We start from the raw sequence: 20,329 nt of genomic DNA on the forward strand, positions 1-20,329 counted from the left end.
CAGGAAAGGGTGAAGTCAACTGGACAGCGTGCAAGATGAAGAACCAGATGGGTCTGAAAGATCTCGCTATTAACTAGTTGGAAAACTGTGAATATGCCTTGCGCGAGCGTGTTTTATAGTTCACTGACATACGCACATAAAAGTCGATATGGTCCAATTGAAGACATACTGGTGCTTTCTGTGCTTGAGTAACCGCAAATGTACACACAATTAAAATTCTAGTGTATCCTTACTCACACACAGAGACAAGCGTGTATGAGTGCACATGCACTCATTTTTAAATTGACCTGAGAGGCTTTAAATGGGTGAAGCCAGCAAAAAACTGCAGAGGTTCCAGGCAGCAGATACATTACTTAGATGCAGAATCCACCAGGTACACTAAAGAAAGCAAAATTGCTTACCTTGTAATAGGTGTTATCCAAGGACAACAGGATGTAGTCCTCACATATGGGTGACATCGGTAATAGAGCCCTATGTACGGAAAAACTTCTTTAAAAGTTTCCATAAAACTTTTGAATGGCACCGGAGTGCCTACTGAGCATGCCCAGCATGCCATGATATTCCCTGCCACAGGGGTCTCCCTTCAGTCTTGTTTTGTAGCAATAAGCGTTAGCCAAAAATAAAATAATAAAACGTATCGGACCCAACTCCGCGGGGTGGCGGGTGGGTTTCGTGAGGACTACATCCTGCTGTCCTGGGATAACACCTATTACAAGGTAAGCAATTTTGCTTTATCCCAGGATAAGCAGGATGCTAGTCCTCACATATGGGTGATTAGCAAGCTAGAGGCTGAGTCATTTTGAGGTGAGTAACAGTGAAGTATTGTTGTCGAAATGAATCAGCCGAAATCACAGCAGGTTGGATGTAGAAGGAGTTGGGATTACACTGGAAACAAGTTCTTTAAGACGGATTGTCTGTAGGCTGAATCACGTCTTCCTTCTTTGTCTAAGCAGTAGTGAGCTGCAAAGGTATGAAGAGAACTCCATGTTGCTGCTTTGCAAATGTCCAGAATAGGTACAGAGCGAAGGTGTGCTACTGAAGTTGACATCGCTCTTACTGAGTGTGCTTTTACTCGCCCTTGAAGAGTAAGGCCTGCTTTTTCATAACAAAATTGTATGCAATCTGCTAACCAGTTTGACAGAGTATGCTTACCCACTGCTTTACCTGGTTTGTTTGGATCATAGGATACAAACAGCTGACTGGATTTTCTTTGGGCTGTAGTGCGGTTTAAATAGAAGGACAACGCACGCTTACAGTCCAAAGTGTGTAAGGCTCTTTCTCCCTGGTGAGAGTGAGGCCTAGGAAAGAATGTAGGTAAAACTATTGATTGGTTCAAGTGAAATTCCGTGACAACCTTAGGAAGGAATTTTGGATGTGTCCGGAGGACTACCCTGTCATGGAGGAACTTTGTAAAAGGTTCGTATGTGACTAGTGCTTGTAATTCACTGACCCTTCTGGCTGATGTAATGGCTATGAGAAATACCGTTTTCCAAGTAAGGTATTTAAGGTCACAAGTATTTATGGGTTCAAAAGGAGAACGCATAAGTCTAGTTAATACTACGTTCAGATCCCATTGTATGCTTGGGGAATGAACTGGAGGTTTAATGTGAGTTAGGCCTCTCATGAATTTACTGACGAGAGGCTGTGTGGAGATAGATGCATCTCCCAGCTTCTTATGATAAGCTGAGATTGCACTTAAGTGTACCCTTACAGATGATGTCTTAAGACCAGAGTCTGAGAGATGGTAAAGATAATCTAGTAGCGAGGTAGTGGGGCAAGTGAAAGGATCTAAATGATTAGCTTCTCTAAGTTGAAGCTTCTTTGGGGGGAATTCTACTACTCTGTGTGGGGTGGGCGGGGGGAAGGGGGAAGTGTGGTTTTTTTCTCAATTGGGTTGGCGAATTATGTCTCGAATATCTGAGGAGGGACCAGAGTCAACCCCTCCTCAGTGTTGTATTTCTATGATAAAAGAAAAACCTAATAAAAATTGTTTAACCATAAATCTTTCTGAGTGCACCACAATGTAAACCGTTTCCATTTGTAGGAATAATTCTTTCTAGTGGAAGGTTTACGGGAAGCTATCAGCACTTGAGATATAGCGGTTGGAAGGTTGAGAGGTTGCAAGATCAAGCTTTCAACATCCATGCTGTTAGGGACAGGGATTGAAGGTTGGGATGGTGCAACTGACCCTGCTCCTGAGTTATGAGATTGGGAGCTACTCCCAGGCAAATTGGATCCCTGACTGATAGATCTAGCAGTGTGGGGAACCATACTTGTCGAGGCCAATATGGGGCTATGAGTATCATTGTCCCTTTGTCCTGTTGTAGTTTCACTAGTGTTTTGGTTATGAGAGGTATCGGTGGATACGCATATAACAGGCCTGAATTCCAATGGTGAGCAAATGTGTCCTTTGGTAGGCTGTTCTGCTGCCAGAGGAGAGAGCAGTAATTGTTCACTTTGTAGTTGAGTTGGGATGCAAAGAGATCTATCGTCGGTTGACCCCAGCGTTGGAAGATCTTGGATGCTATTGCTGGATCCAAGGACCATTCGTGTGGTTGGAACTGACGACTGAGGCGATCCGCTACTGTGTTGTGGATGCCTGCTAGGTAGGTGGCCCGTAGAAAAATTGCGTGTGCCAGGGCTCAGTCCCAAATCTGTGCTGCTTCTTGACAAAGGAGGTAGGAACCTGTACCTCCCTGTTTGTTGATGTACCACATGGCTACTGTGTTGTCCGTTTGGATCAGAACAGTCTTGTGTGATAGGCAGTCCTTGAACGCATGTAGCGCATAGCGTATAGCTCGAAGCTCCAGGAAGTTTATTTGAAAAGAGGCTTCGAGCTGTGTCCACTTGCCCTGTGTCTTTAGATGACCAATGTGTGCTCCCCACCCTAAGGTGGATGCATCTGTAGTCAAAGTCACTTGTGGAACTGGTTGCTGGAAAGGTAGGCCTTTGAGCAGGTTGTTCATTGATGTCCACCAGATGAGTGCAGATCTGAGCTCTGGTGTGATATGAATGGGAGTAGACATTGGTTGAGTGGCTTGTATCCACTGTGCTTTGAGTGTCCATTGCAGTAGTCGCATGGTCAATCTGGCCATGGGAGTTACATGAACTGTAGAAGCCATGTGCCCTAGAAGAATGAGGCACTGGTGAGCTGTTACTTGAAGTTGGTTTCGCAGAGTATGAGTCAAGAGGACAAGTGTTTGAGCACGGTCTCTTGGAAGAAAAGCTGTTGCTATCGCAGTGTTCAGTTCTGCACCTATGAACTGTATAAGATGAGTTGGTGACAGATGGGATTTCTGGTAGTTGATGAGAAATCCCAAGGAGTGAAGCACTTGGATGGTGAGCTTGAGAGAAGTGAGAGCTCCTTCTTTTGATTGACTTTTGATGAGCCAATCGTCCAGATAAGGGAACACATGCACTCTTTGCTTGTGGAGGTGTGCCACTGCTGCAGCCATGCACTTTGTGAATACTCGTGGTGCTGATGCAAGGCCGAATGGCAGCACTCTGTATTGAAAGTGCTGATTCAGTACCCGAAATCGCAGGTACTGGCGATGAGGAAAGATGGGGATGTGAGCGTATGCATCTTGAAGATCCAGAGAGCAGAGCCAATCTCCCCTTTGAAGAAGAGGTAGAATGGTGCCTAGGGACACCATTCTGAATTTTTCTTTTTTGAGAAATTTGTTGAGATTTCTGAGGTCTAGAATTGGACGAAGGCCTCTGTTTTCTTTGGAATGAGGAAATATCTGGAGTAGAATCCTCTGCCCTTTTGAGGTCCAGGAACTGGTTCTATGGCCCTGGCTCTCAGAAGGGTAGATAATTCTGTTTGAAGAATTATGGAATGTTGATTTATTGTCCAAGATGGAAGTGGTGGGTTTTCTTTTGGGACAGTAAGAAAATCCAATCTGTAACCGTGAGTTGTGATGGATAACACCCACTGGTCGGTGGTGATGGAGGTCCAATTGCTGTGGAAGTATTGTATTCGACCTCCTACTGGTAACTGTGGGAATGGGTTGATCTGGCTGCTGCTCTCTGGGGCTTTTCAAAAACCAGATGTAGTGGCAGTTTGTGGAGGTGGTTGAGCTCTTGCAGGCCTTTGTCTAGGCTGCTGGTGTTGCGTTGGCCGGCCAGTTCTGGGCCTACTTGCTGGGGGGTAATATCGACGTGGGCGATAATAAGGCCGTCGAGTGTCACGCCTTGGAAACTTCCTGGTAGAAGGCTGAGTGTCTTGTGGTTGAGAAGATAACTGTTTTAATGTTTCAGTGTGGTCCTTCAGGGTTGCCACAGCTTCTTTTATCTTCTCTCCAAAAAGATTATCCCCCAAGCAAGGCAGATCTGCTAAATGTTCTTGGACCTCTGGGTGCAGATCAGAGGCCTTGAGCCATGCCCACCTTCTTGCAGCAATACCAGATGCTGACAATCGTGCAGCAGTCTTGAAACAGTCATAGGTGGCTCGGACCTCATGTTTTCCTGATTCGAGGCCTTTATGAATGATGTCCTGTAAGGATTCCTGATATTGTTCAGGAAGAGAGAGAGAATTCTTGAACCTGCTTCCAAAGGTTCCTTTGGTACTGGTTCATATATAGTTGATAGGATGATATCTTTGAAACCAGCATTGAACCTTGAAAGATTTTCCTTCCCAGGTTGTCCAGAAACCTACTCTCTTTCCCAGGTGGTACAGAGGAGTGTGACTTTTGCCGCTTCGCCTTTTTCTGGGCGGATTCGACGACCACTGACTGGTGAGGCAACTGTGTTTTCTGGAACCCTGGGATAGGTTGCACTAGGTAGGTTGCCTCTGCTCTCTTATTTACTGCCGACACCGATCCTGGATGCTCCCAAATCCTATATCGCAGCTCCTGGAAAACTTCATGGACAGGGACTGCCAGCATTTCCTTGGGAGGGTCCACAAACTGGAGGACTTCCAAGGTCTTTTGACGTGCATCCACTTCTGTTTGAATGGGAAAGGGGATGGTGTCAGCCATCTCAACAAAATTTGTGAAGGAGAGGTCCTCAGGAGGCGACTTCCTGTGGTCATCAGGCGGAGAAGGCTCTGAAAATATTTCTTCATCCGAAGAATAATCAGAACTGGTGTCCACAGGCATCTCGCGTGGTGTGTGGTGAGTGATTGGCTGCATAGGTTGTGGTGGTAAGACAGGAGAACGAGGCCTTGGGGGTCTTGGCACTCCAGATGGGCCTGGAATCGGTTCCCCTGGTAATTTATTAGTAAGGATGTCTAGGAGTGTGTCCAGCTTAGTAAAAACTGGATGTAGCATGGAGACATCTTCTTTGGGCACCGGTGCTGGCATCGGTGGTATCGGTGTGGGCACCGGTGAATGTACCGGTGGCACCGGTGAATGTACCGGAGTAGGCATCGGGACCGGTTCCCGTGGCCTCGTCGGTGTCTGCGGCATCAATGGTGCTGGCTCCCTCGGTGATGGAATCGGCATCGATGGTGTCGATGGCTGAGGCGGAATCGCATCGCGCAGAGCCTGGTGCACCGCTTGACGAATAAAAGAGTCAAGTTCCACTCTCACAGCTGGTGATAACAGAGCAGCTATGGAGGGAGGCGGTGTTGGCGATGCAGATACCTCCTCAGAGCCCTGAGGAGGTACGGAGCCCGGCACCGATATCGGTGGGGATCGCCCTGGATCACTAGGCCTCGGAGCCTCAGTCCCCGTCCGGGGTTTCTTTGCAGGCGAGGCCGTGCCTGTCTATGGATCCTCGGTCATCGTTACCTGGCGTCTTCGATGCCGGTGGCGGTGTTTTTCTTTTTGCTTTTCGCTCCCCGAGGTCGATGCTTTTGATGAAACCGAAGGGGATGGCGTTGAGGCATCTCCCGCCTCCGGACGTTTCTGCTTCAGCATTAGTTGACGGACTGAAGCGGATGGAGAAGATTGCGCGGAGGTCGAAGGCCTTGGACGCAATTGAATATTAAATAACTGCTCCATCTTTTCGGCCCGAAGACGACGACCTTTAGCTGTCATTTCCGCACATGATTTACATGTTTGGATATTGTGATCTTTGCCTAAGCAAAGAACACATTCAAAGTGAGGGTCGGTAATCGACATTGTCCTCACAATTTGGGCACTTTTTAAAGCCGGAGGCCATGGCGCCGGACAGCCGTCGACGGCGAAACCCAAAAATATCAGTCCCAGCCGGAAACCAACAACGGAAAAAGTTACCGCTGGTGATTGTGGGAAACCCCTGCGGTGGAAGTAATTTTTTCCGAAAAATTGAAATAGGTGAAAATCACCTCAGGACTCCAATTAAACCCGCGATGCTAACGGCTTCGCGGAAAAAAGAAGACTGAAGGGAGACCCCTGTGGCAGGGAATATCATGTCATGCTGGGCATGCTCAGTAGGCACTCCGGTGCCATTCAAAAGTTTCATGGAAACTTTTAAAGAAGTTTTTCCGTACATAGGGCTCCATTACCGATATCACCCATATGTGAGGACTAGCATCCTGCTTGTCCTGGGATAAAGCATAATATTAAACAAACATTCACAAAATATTTATCATTTCAGTCCTGAGATGGTATCAAGTCAGAGGTGGGTGTGGACTAAAATGTATATTTAACATACTCTTTTGGAGTTCTCAGGATAATAAGGGAAAATAAAGTGCCTGCACTGGTAGAAACTCCATGGATATTTTTATCTATGCAGTTTGCACCAATAATCAAAGAACATGATTACTGTCTGACAAAAAGGTTTCCACAGAGATTGTGCCTGCTTTCTCTGTAGGTATTTTTTCTTTCCATCCTTGGGAATACCTCCAGAGTCCATGGGTAAAGCAAAATTGCTTACCTTGTAATAGGTGTTATTCCCAGGACAGCAGGATGTAGTCCTCACATATGGGTGACATCATCAGATGGAGCCCTGGTACGGAAAACTTCTGTCAAAAGTTTCTAGAAACTTTTGGCTGGCACTCTTGAGCCTACTGAGCATGCCATGATATTCTCATCCACAGGGGTCTCTCTTCAGTCTCGTTTGTAGCAATATGTGTAAGCTAAAAAAATAAAATAAAATGTCTCGGACCCAACTCCGCAGGGTGGCGGGTGGGTTCTGTGAGGACTATATCCTGCTGTCCTGGGATAACATCTATTACAAGGTAAGCAATTTAGCTTTATCCCAGGACAAGCAGGATGATAGTCCTCACATATGGGTGGATTAGCAAGCTACAGGCTGAGTCATTCTTACATTAAGCCAACAGCATACAACTTGTGCAATGGGCACAACAGGTGTACTGCTGGAAAAAATGAGGCAGCCTGAAATCACAGCAGGATGGATGTAGAAGGAGTTGGAGTTATACTGGAAATAAGTTCTGTAAGACAGATTGTCCAAAGGCTGAATCTTGTCGTCCTTGTCCAAACAATAATGAGCTGCAAAGATGTGAAGGGAACTCCATGTTGCAGCTTTACATGTGTCAAGAATGGGCACTGAACGATAGTGTGCTACTGATGTAGACATAGCCCTTACTGAATGTGCTTTTACTCGCCCCTGGAGAGGAATATTTGTTTTATAACAGAATTCAATACAGTCTGCTAGCCAGTTGGAGAGAGTCTGTTTCCCTACTGCAACTCCTGGTTTATTTTTGTCAAAAGAAACAAAGTTGGGTGGATTTTCTATGGACCGCCGTGCGGTTCAGGTAAAAAGCTAGTGCATGTTTGTAGTCTAATGTGTGTAAGACTCTTCTCCTTGGTGAGAGCGAGGTCTTGGAAAGAAAGTAGGCAAGACTATAGACTGATTGATATGAAAGTCTGTTACCACTTTTGGTAGTAATTTTGGGTGAGTGCGAAGGACTACTCTGTCATGCAGGAACCTTGTGTAGGGTGAGTATGTGATGAGAGCTTGTAACTCACTGACCCTTCTAGCCGATGTAATGGCCACTAAGAAAAGCACTTTCCATGTAAGGAATTTTTCATCACAGGAATGTAGAGGCTCCAATGGTGAGCGCATGAGCCCTGTTAGCACTAAATTCAGGTCCCATTCAGTGACCAGTGGTCAAATGGGAGGCTTAAGGTGAAGTAAGCCTCTCATAAACCAACCTTCTAGGGGTTGTGCTGTTATTGGCGCATCCCCTATTCCCTTGTGATATGCCGTTATGGCACTTAGGTGTACCCTAAAAGAGGATGTCTGGAGACCAGAATCTGACAGGTGGTATAGGTAATCTAGTAAAGTATCTACTTGTTCTCCTAGATCTATCCGTGGCCTTTGACACTGTCAACCATTCAATTCTCTTAGACCGTCTTGCAGACATAGGCATCACTGGAACGGCACTCAGTTGGTTAAAATCCTTCCTTTGTAACAGGTTTTTCAAGGTCAAAATTAACAACAAAGAATCTCATCCGGTCAGCTCCAACCTGGGAGCCCCTCAAGGATCTTCCCTATCACCAACCCTTTTCAACATTTACCTTCTCCCACCTACTTACTAAGCTAAATATTACACATTACCTCTATGCGGATGATGTACAAATTCTCATCCCAATCACTGAATCTCTACATAAAACCCTAAGCTTCTGGAATAGCTGCCTTCAATCAATCACCCTTCTTCTCACCAGCCTCAATCTAGTCCTCAACACCAACAAGACGGAGATCCTCATCTCCCAAGAGGACAACAACCTTCTTAATGCACCAATCTCTTCCCAATTCGCTAATCTAAATCACCCGCCTTATGTGAGAGAACTGGGCGTTCTCCTGGACAACCATCTTAACCTTAAAAAATTTGTAAACACCACCAAGGAATGCTTCTTCAAATTGCAAGTCCTAAAAAAGCTGAAACCACTCCTACACTTTCATGACTTCCACATGGTGCTCCAATCTATCATCCTTTCAAAAATAGACTATTCTAACTCTTCTTCTCGATCGCCTTGCCAACACCATCAAACCCCTACAGATGTTGCAGAACTCGGCTGCTAGGATTCTAACTAACACGGAAAAAAAAAGAGATCACATCACTCCTATCCTCCAGAACCTCCATTGGCTTCCTATCAAATTTAGAATCCTCTATAAAGTCCTCACAATAATTCACAAAGCCTTGCACAATCTATCCCCTCTTGATCTTAGCATCCAACTTCGTCCTCATTCTTCCGCCAGACCGGTTAGAAGAGCTTATAAAGGCATATTGTACGCCCCTCCAGCAAAAACATCCCTAAGGAAACGAGCCTTATCTACAGCAGGTCCCCCACAATGGAACGCTCTCCCCCCAGACCTCAGACAAGATCCATGTCCATTGTCATTCAAAAAAAACCAAAACTCAAAACGTGGCTTTTCAGCCTAACATTTCCCGAAATATGACACCTGCTCATGTTCACAATTGTCTGATCCATTCATCTCATTAGGCCTTTATTATGTTTTATTCTATTAGGGCTTCAATGTTCCTACCTAGAGAGTTAAATTCAATCGAGCTCTCCCTTACAAGAATAATTCCCACTAGATTTTTTAGTTCCTTCAGATCTGGACTCCGGTTTATGAACGCTTTCAGATTTGCATTTCTATTTAAGATTCATTGGTAACGGGAAGTATCTCCCACCCAGTTTCCACTTTTGTTCTGATATTTTTCGGGTTCTGAAATGTATTGTGTTTATTATGTATTTGTTATTTTATATATTCTCCCAGGTAGTATCTCAATTTACATACTGAAGTTCCTGTATCCCAGTTATTTGTATGCCTTCTTGTTCCTTGTAATGCTCCCATGCAATTTTTAATTTCATTGTAAACCGGTGTGATTTGTATTTTATACAGGAATGTCGGTATATAAAAGTTAAAAAAAATAAATAAAGAAGTGGGGCAGGTGAAAGGGTCTATACCTTTTTTCGTGCACCATTTTGGAAATCTAGTTCACTTAAAGTGGTATGATTTACGTGTGGAAGGCTTTCGTGAAGCTACGAGAACTTTGGAGACTTGTGTTGAAAGATTAAGTGGTTGCAGAACTAAAGCTTTCAACATCCAAGCTGCTAGGGCAAGAGTTTTCAGGTTGGGATGATGCAACTTGCCCTGATTCTGAGTTATGAGAGTGGGATCTATACCCAGGAGGATTGGTTGTGAGATCGAGAAGTCAAGGAATATGGGAAACCATACTTGTCGAGGCCAGTATGGGGCTATGAGGATCATTGTCCCTCTGTCCTGTTGTAGCTTCACGAGAGTTTTGGCTATGAGCGGAATTGGAGGATACGCATATAGAAGTCCTGAGTTCCAGGGGCGAGCAAAGGCGTCCCTGGGGAATGCTTGTCGACGTCCGTGGAGAGAGCAGAACCTTTCCACTTTGTGGTTCAGTTTGGACGCAAAGAGGTCTATGGCTTTGCTCGCTAACGTGGGTCCAGCGACCATTCATGGGGATTGAAATGTCGGCTGAGATCGTCCGCTAGGATGTTTTTGATGCCCGCCAGATAAGTTGCTCAGAGATGTATGGAATGCTCTAGAGCCCAAGCCCAAATCTGTACTGCTTCCTGGCATAGCAGATAAGAGCCTGTGCCTCCTTGTTTGTTTATGTACCACATTGTTACTGTGTTGTCCGTTTGTATCAGCACAGTCTTGTTTGAGAGGCAGTCTTTGAAGGCATAAAGGGCATATCGCATCGCTCGAAGTTCCAAGAAGTTTATCTGACACTGCTTCTCAAGCATAGTCCACATCCCTTGTGTTTGAAGGTTGTTGACGTGAGCTCCCCCATCCAAGGTTGGAGGCATCTGGAGTCAGGATGACTTCTGGATTTACCTGTTGGAATGGGAGTCCAGCTTGTAGTGCTGTTTGATTTGTCCACCAGTGGAGCAATAGGCGTAGCTGGTGGGTGATATGAATTTGTACTACAGTGGTTGGAAAGCTTGTAGCCATTGAGATTTCAAAGTCCATTGAGTTCTTCTCATGGTTAACTTTGCCATAGGTGTAACATGTACTGTCGAGGCCATGTGTCATAGGAGCACCAGAATTTCATGGGCTGATGCGAACTGGTGATGGATTATGATGTTCGCCAAGTGTGCTAGATTGTTGGCACGGTCGCTTGGAAGGGAAGCTTTCGGCACTGTGGTGTCTAGGTCTGCTCCGATGAATGTGAGGAGTTGAGACGGCTTGATGTGGGATTTTGGATAATTGATAAGAAATCCCAGGAGGTGTAATAGTGTTATTGTAGTTTCCCAGGCAGAGAGCTCCCTACCTGGATGGACTTCTGATCAGCCAATCGTCTAGGTATGGAAAAACATGAATGCCGTTTTCTCTTAGATGTGCAGCCACTACTGCTAGGCATTTTGTGAACTGTCTGAGTGTCTCATGATGGTCTTTCAACTGAGATACTGTAGCTTGGATCTTTTCTCCGAAAAGATTGTCTCCAACACAAGGGAGATCTGCTAGCTTTTCCTGGACTTCCTGTCTGAGGTCCGAGGCCTTGAGCCAGGCCCATCTTCTCGCATTTATTGCAGAGGCTGATAGATGAGTTGATGTTTCGAACACTTCATAAGCTGCTCTCACCTCGTGTTTGCCAGATTCCAATCCTTTTTCAACTAATGTAGCCAAAGGTAGTTGATGTTGTGGAAGGTTATCCACAATACCTTGTACTTGTTTCTACAAGTTTCTTTGGTATTGTGTCATACAGTTGGTATGCTGCGATGCGTGCTACCAGCATGGAGCCTTGATAGACTTTCTTTCCTAAGGTGTCCAAGCAGAGTTGCTCTTTGCCAGGTGGAACAGATGAATGAGGCTTTTGTTTTCGGGCTTTTTTCTGAGCAGATTCTACAACTACCGAATGAGGCAGTGGGGGCTTCTGGTACCCTGGAGCATGTTGCACTAAGTAAGTGGCATCTATCCTCCGATTTACTGCTGGGACTGAGCAGGGATGTTCCCACATTGTTGTTGCAGCTCCAAAGGACTTCATGGATTGGGATTGCCATTATTTCCTTCGGTGCATCCACGAATTGAATGACTTCTAGGGCCTTATGTCTGATATCCTCCTCTGTGATCAATTCAAAAGGAATTGTATCTGCCATTTCCTTAATGAAATCTGTAAATTACAAATCTTCAGGAGGGGATTTTTTTTTCTTTCCTCTGGTGGAGAGGTCTCTGATTGCAGTTCCTCTGACTCCGTGTCCGTATCAACATCCTTCCAAGGAGTATAGGGAGGATGAGGGGAGTCAGGGTCCTCTGGTTGCATGTGATGCTTTGATTTAAAAACAGCCTTTGTTGGTATGTTTTGGCATCATTGGTAATGAGGGCATCGATGGGGAATAGATTAGCCTCGATGGCATCGGTGGAAAGCGATTCCGGGTATCACCCGATGGACCTGGATGTATTGGCATCGATGGATCCTTGAATGGCATAGAGGGTTTTTTCAGGTCTCAATGCCGGTGAAGGCCAGATGGTCCTGGGACGGAATCGGAGTCCCTATCATCCTTATCTGATGATCCGGGAATCGGGATGGCCGGAGCCACCAGTGGGAGCATCGGCATCGATGACGTCGATGGTTGTATCGATGGAATCTGTGCCGGTGTCGGAGGAAAAGCTCCTATCGATGCATTGAGTCTATTCAGCAAAGGCTGAAAAATGCCGATGCCGGTACCAAGGGTACTGTCGGAGGCTGGAGATTCCGTAAAGCCTCGACGACGGCTTGTTGGACCATATTAGTGACTTCTTCCCTAGAAAATGAGACAGTGTCCACTGTCAATGGGGAAGGTACTGCTGGCGCCAATGGCACTTCCACAATGATTCGTGGTGGCACATCCTCTGACACCGAGCCCGGTGGAGAGCGCTGCGGTTGTTCGTGTACAGCCGGTGGAGTTGGCTCTATTACAGGGACCTTCTTTGGCATCTGTTCGATGGACTTAGACGCTGACGTCGATGCCTTATTATCCGATGGATTGGTGGCGATGCTGCTTCTTTTCCTCGATGACTGATACTGAAGAAGGCGCTACCGAAGATATTGACGGTGCCGGTGACGGACGGTCATCGGCTGTTTTCTCACCTCGATGTTTAGTAACAGAGGGAAGTATTAAACTTGGGAACGACGTCGATAATGAAGGAATTTTCTTAAACAATTCTTCCATCTTGTCCAACCGGGCACGCCTGCCCTTCGGTGTCATCTGGGCACAGGTTGAACAAGCCCTGACATCGTGGCCTGATCCCAGGCAGAGAACACATACATAATGTGGGTCAGTAATGGACATTGTAGAGATTACTTACCTGATAATCTCATTTTCCTTAGTGTATGCAGATGGACTCAAAACAAATGGGTATAGTGTGCTCGTGCTAGCAGTTGGAGACGGATTTGACGTCATCACGGGTACATATACCCCCACAGGAAGTGCCGCAAATCAGTAATCTTCCTTGCAGAAGCTGTAGCTGACCGATCAATTAAATGAACAGGATTACCCTGACCGATTGATAGTAGCTGGAGACCGCCAGTGATCACAACCAGAAGGCGTCGACACCCGGCAGGGTGGCAATGCCGCTTCTTTTCCTCGATGACTGAGGTAAGCCATGTTTAAGAAAACATAGCTTACCATGAGTCGGTGAATCCCCATGTATGCCGGCAGCCAGGCGGGATGCTGAGTCCATCTGCACACACTAAGGAAAATGAGATTATCAGGTAAGTAATCTCTACATTTCCTAGCGTGTAGCAGATGGACTCAAAACAAATGGGATGTACAAAAGCTACTCCTGGACTGGGCGGGAGGTTGCCCGAGGACTGTGTAGGATTGCCCTCGCAAATGCTGTGTCCTCCCTGGCCGTCCAGACGGTAGAATCTGAAGAAGGTATGGAGGGAGAACCACGTCACCGCTTTACATATCGCTGCAGGCGACAGCAGCTTAGCTTCTGCCCAAGAGGCCGATTGTGCTCTGGTAGAATGAGCCTTGACCTGTAGAGGCGGTGGTTTTCCCGCCTCCATGTAGGCTGGCCTTGATCACTTCTTTAATCCAGCGGGCGATGGTTGGCCGTGAGGCCGCTTCCCCTTGCTTCTTCCCGCTGTGCAGGACGAACAGGTGGTCTGTCTTTCGTACTGCTTCTGACATTTCCAGGTATCTGGACAGCAGTCTGCCGATGTCGAGATGGCGTAGCATTCGACCTTCCTCCGACTTCTTCAAACCTTCCGTGGTAGGCAAGGATATGGTTTGGTTGAGGTGAAAGTGTGAGACCACCTTGGGTAAAAAGGATGGCACTGTGCGAAGATGGATAGCCTCTGGAGTGATTCTGAGAAATGGATCACGACAGGATAGTGCTTGTAGCTCTGAGATGCGGCATGCTGAACACACAGCCAGCAAGAACACCATCTTCCAGGTTAACAAACGGAGGGACAGGCCTCGAAGGGACCTGAAGGCTGATCCCGCCAAAAATTCCAATACTAGGTTGAGATTCCACAAGAGCACTGGCCACTTCAGTGGCGGGCGAATGTGTTTGACTCCTTTCAGGAAACGTGAGACGTCTGGGTGTTTGGCAATGGTGTTGCCGTTACTCCTGGGACCGTAGCAAGACAGCGCTGCTACATGAACCTTGATGGAGCTGAGGGACAGACCCTTCTGAAGTCCATCTTGTAGGAAGTCCAAAATGATAGGAATCTTAGCGGCATGCGAGTTGGTGCCGTGAGAGTCGCACCAGGCTTCAAAAACTCTCCAGATCCTGGTATATGTTAGGGATGTGGAGAACATGCGTGCTCGGAGGAGTGTTATCTATAACCGGCTCAGAGTATCCTCTTTTCTTCAGTCGAGTCCTCTCAATGGCCAGACCGTAAGAGAATTGAGCCGGATCCTCGTGGAGGATGGGACCTTGCCGCAGCAGGTCCCTGTAGGGAGGTAGAGGGTTCCCTGCCAGTAGTCTTCTCATGTCTGCGTACCAGGGTCTTCTTGGCCAGTCCGGGGCCACTAGAAGAACTAGGCCTCTGTGTCGCTGAATCCTGTGTACAATGGCGCCCAGCAGGGGCCATGGAGGAAAGGCGTATAACAGGATCCCGAGGCCACAGCTGTACCAGGGCATCGATCCCCTGAGCCCGAGGATCCCGCCTGCGGCTGAAATATCTGGGTACTTGAGCGTTGGACCCGTCCGCTAAGAGGTCCATGGCTGGCGACCCCCATTGATCCACAATTATCTGAAAGGCTGTAGGTGACAGCTGCCACTCCCCCGGGTTTAGGCTTTCTCTGCTGAGGAAGTCTGCCGTCGTGTTGTCCTTCCCGGCAATGTGGATGGCGGAGATGTCCTGGAGATTTGCTTCTGCCCAAATCTTCAGGGGAGCTATTTCCAGGGATACCTGTTGGCTTCTGGTTCCGCCCTGACGATTGATGTATGCCACCGTGGTGGCATTGTCTGACATCACTCTGACCGCTCTGTCGCGAAGTCTGTGGGCAAATCGCAGGCACGCTAGCCTGACTGCCCGTGCCTCTAGTCGGTTGATGTTCCACCTCGAGTCTTCTCTGGTCCACCGCCCTTGGGCGGTGAGTTCCTCGCAGTGTGCTCCCCATCCGTTCAGGCTGGCGTCTGTGGTGAGCAGAATCCAGGTTGGGGAGGACATTCTTGACGCCCCGGCTCATGTGGCCGGGCTGCAACCACCACTGTAGCCGATACCGCACTCTGGCCGGTAGAGGTAGGTGTACGGTGTAGTTCTGTGATCATGGGCTCCATCGAGATAGAAGGGCGCGTTGCAACGGTCTCATATGAGCCCGCGCCCAGGGCACAACTTCCAGAGTGGATGCCATGAGGCCGAGGACCTGAAGGTAATCTCGAGCTGTGGGCCGGCTGGCACTCAGCAGGGCCTGCAGATGACTCTGGAGTTTTGATTTTCTCTTGGAGGTCAGGCTGACCCTGTCTTATCGGGTGTCGAATTGGACCCCTAGGTATTCCAGCGACTGGGACGGCTGTAGGGAGCTCTTGTTTAAGTTGACTACCGATCTGAGGCTCTCCAGAAGAGCTATAACTGTTGGTTGCCCGGTGGCTCTCCTCCGGTGACTTTGCCCTGATCAGCCAATCGTCCAGGTAGGGATGGACGAGAATTCCTTCCTTCCTGAGTGACGCCGCCACTACTACTATTACCTTGGTAAAGATCCGCGGCGCGGTGGCTAACCCGAAGGGCAAAGCTCGGAACTGGAAGTGCTGATTCAGGACTTTGAAGCGTAAATAGCGCTGGTGATCCTGATGGATTGGGATATGCAGGTAGGCTTTCCGACAGATCAAGGGAGGTGAGAAACTCCCCTGGCTGTACCGAATTCTTGACCGACCGTAGAGTTTCCATGCGAAAGCTGGGGACCCGTAGGTGTCTGTTGACTGACTTGAGGTCCAGGAATGGCCTGAAAGTGCCCTCCTTCTTGGGTTCTATGAACTAAATGGAATAATGCTCAGAATGCCTGTTATATGTAAACCGGCATGATATGATCTTTCATGAATGCCGGTATAGAAAAACCTTAAATAAATAAAATTTACCTCTCCCACAGGTACTGGGATTATGGCTTTTAGGGTCAGGAGCCTCTGTAAGGTCACTTCTAGTGCCACTGCCTTGAGGGGTGAACAAGGAGATTCCACAAACTTGTTCGGCGGAAGCCGAAAGAAATCCAGGTAATATCCCTCTCGGATGATGGCGACCTCCTTGGCGTGCTGCCTCGTAGGCAGGCCCAGCGAATCCACACTTCCTCGGAGACCAAGTAAAGATATACGCCTTACCTTTTTTTCGGCGCTTCCCGGCTGCGGAGGGAGAGTACCTTCAACCGCCGCGCGCATAAGGAAGTGCGCCCGCTGCCTCTAGGCCGCTCCCGAACTCGTCTCGCTCGGGGGCCAGGTCCCTGCCGCGAACTGGCCACCGGACCGAGGCTCTTACCTCTGAGGGACCACAGAAGTCAGCTCGGGAAACTCAACTGGGTGAGTGACCGCCAGGTATCACCGCAGGAGTGCGGGGCTCGACTTCAATAGGTTTCTTCTAGGAATTTAGTTGTTAGAATTTGGAAACACGCTCAGCGAGCGTGAGGTAGCTCCAAACTGCTTTGGAGATGGAAATTACTGATTTGCGGCACTTCCTGTGGGGGTATATGTACCCGTGCTGACGTCAGATCCGTCTCCAACTGCTAGCACGAGCACACTATACCCATTTGTTTTGAGTCCATCTGCTACACGCTAGGAAAAGTCCGGTTACAATCCGGACATTTTTTGAAGCCGGAGGCCACGATAAATTTTTTTTAGGCCTAACCACGGTTGATGACTGGTGGGAACCGATAGTGAGGTTACCGGAATCGACCGAGAGCTAACCAAAAAATGTACTCACCAAGACTATGTCGAAGAGACCCAAATGTGAAGAAAATGAGACTGAAAAAAGTTTTCTTCCCTTAATTAAATGAGGGAAAATGTTTCCAGAGCTTCTGATCTGCTTTGCTTACAGCAAGGCGGGAAAAAAAAAAAAAAAAAGAGATAGAAGGGAGACCCCTGTGGCTGAGAATATCATGGCATGCTCAGTAGGCTCAGAGTGCCAGCCAAAAATTTCTAGAAATTTTTGACAGAAGTTTTCCGTACCAGGGCTCCATCTGATGACCTCACCCATATGTGAGGACTATCATCCTGCTTGTCCTGGGATAAAGGTATATACATAATTTTACCAGCAGATATGTGGGCAATATTCAAACCACTTCTATGGGTGATATATATGTTATTTTACTCATAGAAAATGCGCTGAATATTTTGAATATTGTTCTTCCCTTGTCTTGGTGCTACCAGAAAAAGACCAGATCACAACAAAAGAAGGGGAAAATCATATGTTATATTAAAAAATGATTTTATTGAAAAAATGTTATGGTACAATATTTAAATAGAAATAGTATAGGATTAAGACAGACATAGAATATAACAGCAGATGAGGCCCATTTAGTCTGCCCAATTTATTTTTTGATGCATTGCCTAGAACACTGCCAATCTCCGAATGTCCCCTCACTTATTTTAGTTAGCTTTCCTTCATGCTTATCCCATGCCTTCTAGAATTCTGTTACTGTTTTTGCCTTCATCATTACTACTGGTAGGCTATTCTACATATCAGCTATCCTTTGCCTAAAGAAAAATATTCTGATATTACTCCTCAGTCTACTCTCTTGAAGTCTCATACCACAATCTTTTGTTTTCGAACACTCTCTCTCTATTGAAAGAGGTTGGCTTCTTTCACATTATTTATATCTTGAAGATATTTGAACATTTCTTATCACATCACCCCATCTCTCCTCTTCTCAAGGTCATAAATGTTTCTATGTATTAAGCTTTTAAAACACCATATTGGTAGCCTTCTCTGGATCATCTCCAGTCCAGCTATATCCTTTCCAAGTTATGTTCTCCAGAACAGCGCAATACTCTAGATGAGTTCTTAGCAAGAACTTATACAGAGGCAATATCACCTCATTTTTCCTATTGGTTATGCCTCTTCCCTATGCAACCTAGTATTCATGTACTACTCCCTTAGATTTCTGCATCCCAGAATGCACAAGTCTACATTTTTTTTTAATTGAAACTTAGCTAATAACTACTTGAGTTTTGTTTGTGCTTCATCCTACTTCAAGAGTTTCCACTCTGTTGCAGATCTTAATGTGATCTGGAAAGACGACAAACTATTCTTTCCAATCCTTTTGCAATATGGCTCAAAGATACTGACCAGAACCAACCCCAGGACAGATCCCTGAGGTACTTCACTAAAACATTTCCTCAACGCGCTATCCATTTACCATTATCCTCCTCTGTTGTCACTTGACCTGTTCCTAATTAGTCAGTGACCTGGGAGACCACTTCAAAACTGCTCAATTTGGGTTCGATTTTAAAACGTGGGCACAGACGCACTGATTTTATAACATTCGTGCATAGCCGCATGCATGTTAGAAAATACGAAATCCATGCGCGGGTGGGTGCCCCATTTGCACGCACGGGGGGGGGGGGGGGTAATGTTTCAGTTACATGCAGTGATGCAATCAGCCTTTTTCCCAGTCTGCTCCAATTAAGGAGCAGATTGGGAGGGAACTACCCTAACCCCATCTTCTCCCTAATTTTTTCGTTTTTATATTTACTGCTCCTCTGGAGCAGAAGTAATCTCCAGCCGGCCCGTGCTTCCCTGGGACAGTGTCTAATGGCGCTATCCTGGCCCACCCAGACCCCACCCCTTTTTTCAGGCCTGGCAATACCATGCGTATCGGGAGTTATGCGTGTGGCCGGGCCCTTTAGAAAATGCGCACAGCGCACACAGGGCCTGGCCATGCGCATAACCCCTGAATTTTACACGTGAAGGGCTTTTAAAATTCAGGCGCTTCCTATGTGGAAAATTTTCCAAAGTCTGAAATTCAAGTATATCATACAAAGTGTATGCCCTTGATCTGATTCACTGGTCATCCAATTAAAGAAAAGCAAAATTGCTTACCTTGTAATAGGTGTTATCCCAGGACAGCAGGATGTAGTCCTCACATGGGTGACATTGATGGAGCCCTGGTACGGAAAACTGTCAAAGTTTCTAGAAACTTTCGACTGGCCCTGTGAGGCCATTAAGCATGCCCAGCATGCCATGATATCTACCACAGGGGTCTCTCTTCAGACTCATATGTAGCAATAAGCTTTAGCAAAAATAAAACACAATATATTGGACCCAACTCCGCGGGGTGGCAGGTGGGTTTCGTGAGGATTACATCCTGCTGTCCTGGGATAAACACCTATTACAAGGTAAGCAATTTTGCTTTATCCCAGGACAAGCAGGATGCTAGTCCTCACATATGGGTGATTAGCAAGCTAGAGGCAGAGTCATTTGTAATGAAACAGAAGAATGTATTGTTGAAAATGAGGCAACCGAAGATCACAGCAGATTGGATGTAGAAGGAGTTGGGATTAAACTGGAAACAAGTTCTTTAAGACAGATTGTCCATAGGCTGAATCTTGTCGTCTTTGCTTGTCCAAAACAGTAATGAGCTGCAGAGGTATGAAGCGAACTCCATGTTGCTGCTTTACATATGTTAAGAACTGGCACTGAACAATAGTGTGCAACTGAGGTTGACATTGCTCTTACTGAATGTGCCTTTACTCGCCCTTGGAGAGGCCTGCTTTTTCATAGCAAAACTGTATGCAATCTGCTAACCAGTTGGATAGAGTATGTTTACCCACTGCTTTACCCGGTTTGTTTGGATCATAAGATACAAAGAGCTGAGTGGATTTCCTGTGGACTGCAGTGCGGTCTAAGTAAAAAGCTAGCGCACGCTTACAGTCCAAAGGTATTATAAGGCTCGTTCTCCTTGGTGTGAATGAGGCCTTGGAAAGAATGTGGGTAAAACTATGGATTGGTTCAAGTGGAATTCTGTAACTACCTTGGGGAGGAATTTTGGATGTGTTCGGAGAACCACTCTTGTCATGTAAGAATTTTGTATAGGGA

At 46.7% G+C, this 20,329-nt stretch overlaps 1 protein-coding gene across 7 annotated transcripts in view; it reads right to left on the minus strand.

Annotated features, from left to right (window-relative positions):
• The window catches only part of LOC115087092 (transmembrane protein 127-like), a 161,545-nt gene that overhangs the window by 79,069 nt on the left and 62,147 nt on the right, over positions 1–20,329 (minus strand). The gene's annotated exons all lie outside the window — the stretch shown is intronic.

This window comes from Rhinatrema bivittatum, chromosome 1 (assembly GCF_901001135.1).
Source record: "Rhinatrema bivittatum chromosome 1, aRhiBiv1.1, whole genome shotgun sequence".
NCBI lineage: Eukaryota > Metazoa > Chordata > Amphibia > Gymnophiona > Rhinatrematidae > Rhinatrema > Rhinatrema bivittatum.